Here is a 3,220-nt window from a genome sequence, read left to right as displayed (position 1 = left end):
TGGGTCACAGGGGTGCCCATCTCCCAGCGCACCCCACCCCGTTCTCTCCACCCCAGTCCTTTTTCTTCATACCTGCCTTCCCCCCTCCCCATATGGATGGTAAGTAGGGGCAGGAAGAGGGGAGCCAGAGGGCCTGACTAATTCAACAAACAATTACTAAGCTGTGTGCCAGGCAGTGAGCTAGAATAATAGGGCTGCCCCAAGTGTGCCCCATCCCCCCACCATGCGGGATCTCACTTAATCTCTCAGCCAGTCCAAGGAGGTAGTCACTATTGCCCCATTTTGCAGATGAGGACACTGGGTTCACATGGTTCAGAACTTGAGCAAGGCCAGACAGCAGAGGCAGAGTCGGGACTCCGACCTATGATCCTCTCCAGGTTTACCCACCTCCTCGCCAGGCAGAAACTCCCCATCCTTCAGACACACCCAGGCTGGCCAGAGACAGGAGGCTCACAGCCCAGCAAGTGACTATAGCACGAGGAGGGCTGGGAAGTGGCCGAGAAGGACAGATTGATTCAACCAGGGTATCAGGACAGACTTCTTGGAGCAGGAACACAGGGACCTGAAAAGTGAGATGGTAGCCTTGCAAGGGGGATTGAGGTAGCCACAGAGAGGTTTCCACGTAGAAGAAACAGCAGGTGTAAAGGTAGGGAGGTCGGGCCTTCCAGGAACCACAGGGAGGTGATTAGCGACCCCCTGGGCATCAGGCCATGCCCTGCCTCAGGACGGGACCTTGGCACATCCGGTCCCACCGTCCTCTCACCCCCAGCGACTCACAGTCCCTCCCTCCTTGGGGTGATTCCTGAGATATAACACTCCATGTTCTCTGTGGCAGCCAAAGCCCTTTCTCAGAGGAGCTGGAGATGGGCCATTAAACACAGTGTTTGGTAGTGGAGCTGGGGTGACAGTGGACAGGTCAGCGACCTCCCCTGCCTCTCCAGAAAGGGAGAACCGAAGCCCATCCTAAGGCACGATCTATCCCTGGGCAGGACGAGTGATGGGTCCCAGCATCCGTGTGGTTCCAGTGCTCTGTCCTGCCTGCCTGGGGTGCTGGCGGTGGGAGGGGAATGAATGAGGGGACTCGAGAGAGGAGCGCCTGGTGTGCGTGCGCACGTGTGCATGGGTGTGCGTGAGCGTGCATGTGTGCTTGCACATGCACGTGTGTGTCTATGTTTTTCTGCATTTAAGAGGAAGGGCTGTGAGTGTGTGTTTAGAGAATCTATTCTGTGACTCTGTGCGTTACTGTGCGTGTGTGTGTGTGTGTCTGTGTCTGAGTGTGCATGTGAGCAGAGGACAGGCTTTGGGTTGGTGACCAAGTGTCACCCTGAGAGAAGGCTGTGACTGCGTGGGGCTTACTTTGTGTACATTGGTGTTTGTGTACACAAGGAGTGTGTGTGTGTGTGTGTGTGTGTGTATGGAGGGGATGTCTGTCTCCCTGTGTGTCTGAATGTGTAGTTTGGGCTTTGACTAGCATCATCCTCCTGGCGTGCGCCCCTATGAGCGTGGGAATGTGTGTGTGGGCACGCCTTTGTGTCCGCGGCTCTGCCACTGTTCGAATGTGGGACTTGGTTTGTCCGCCCCCGCAGCGATGACTCATCTAATCCCTCACTCTCGCCCCCCCCCCCCAGCTAGAGCTGGAACTGTCTGCTATGTCAGAGCTGGGGAGGGGGCTGCAGCACGGGCTGGGACGGAGGGTGAACCACGCGGGGACCCTCAAGTGACAGCCGCAGCTGCTAATACGAGGATGGTGGGCACCAGCAGAGCCCAGCCCAGAGCTCGGGATGCTTGGGCCTCCCAGACATCCAGTGCTAGAGTGAGCAAGGGTCTCCCCAGGCCCCCAAGCCATTATACGTGGGGTGCATGTGTCTGTGCACGTGTGTTGGGGGGAAAGAGTCATGGCTGAGAATTCAGTTTCCCCAGAGCCAGTTCCATCTCCCCTGAAGAGGGATCCTAATGGTCAACTCCCCCTTCATCCTTCGGTCCCCCAGAGATGGCTGCCCTCCAAGACAAAGGATCAGGAGTGGTTCCTTCTACCCTGAGGCAACAGATATTTTTCCTGCTCAGACTTTGACCAGAGAGGAGGCTCTGGGCCCCCAGGGCCCCCTGGTCCTGAGTCTGGCTCCCTTACTCACGACCTGAGGGTAAGAGAGGACAATTATTTGGTCTGGGTAGATGCTCCGAGAAAACCCTGGGATCCCAAGAGGGGTCAGTGATGTTCTGGAAGACCCACAGGGGCTGTGGTGTTTTGGTCCTTGAGCCCAATAGCACTGGTCTCTGGGAGCTCCTGGCAAAGCACCAGGCCCAGGGGAGGCATCGGGGGATCTCATGTCATCCATCTCCAGGCTGGGCACTCAGCCCTAGGACCTCCACGGCCCAGCGAGGCCAGCCCTGGAGACTTGGCTTTGCCTGAGCTGTCCGTCAACCGGTGACCACATGACCTCTTTCCTGGAACCAGCCAGCCCCGGCCTTGTTGATCTAATCCTGGACCTCGGAGCCCCAGGTCCCTGTCACATCCATCTTTAAGTGCGATCCCCGGCACTGGCCCCAGGTGCTGCTTCCTCCTCCCTCCCAATTCCAGTGTGACCTCTGTCAGGCTAGGACTAGAATAATCAAAATATAATTGGGTTTTCAACTTGCTAATGTTGCCAAAGGCCTGGGCTGTGCATGGGAACACTCTGAACAGGGCAGGGGTGCCTTTTAGAAGAACAGAAATCAGCAGACAAGCGGAGGGATGCAGACAGGTGCGGGCAAGCCAGCAGGGGCTGGGTTGTGGGCCCAGAATGGGGGACTCTGAGGGCTGAGTCTGACAGGCCACTGAGGAGGCTGTGGGGTTTGGTCCTCAGGACCCACAGCACTGGCCTCTGGGAGCTCCTAGCAAAGTGCCACCCCATGGGAAGGACCCAGGGGCCTCATGTCCTCTGTTTCCAGGCCAGGCGCTCAGTCTTTGTGCCTCCTCCCCTCGGGAAGGGCTGACCCTCCTTCAGGGTGTGGGTGGCTTGAAGGGGATGGACATCCACTGAGAGAGCAAGGGACGTAGGACCTACAATCAGGCGTCCTTGGTGGCTTCACAAGCTACTGATCATCTTCCAGCTGGGACAGGGGCTAGAGACAGCAGTCTCTGCTCCCTCGCTCATATATTCACTCAACAAACACTGACAGTGAGTAAGCTTTCGAAGGGGGGGCCCTGCTGGTTAGTCTGGGGAGACCCCCCCCAGGGGGA

This window comes from Mustela nivalis (assembly GCF_964662115.1).
Source record: "Mustela nivalis genome assembly, chromosome: 10".
Taxonomy (NCBI): domain Eukaryota; kingdom Metazoa; phylum Chordata; class Mammalia; order Carnivora; family Mustelidae; genus Mustela; species Mustela nivalis.
Note: the sequence above shows the minus strand (reverse complement) of the source record.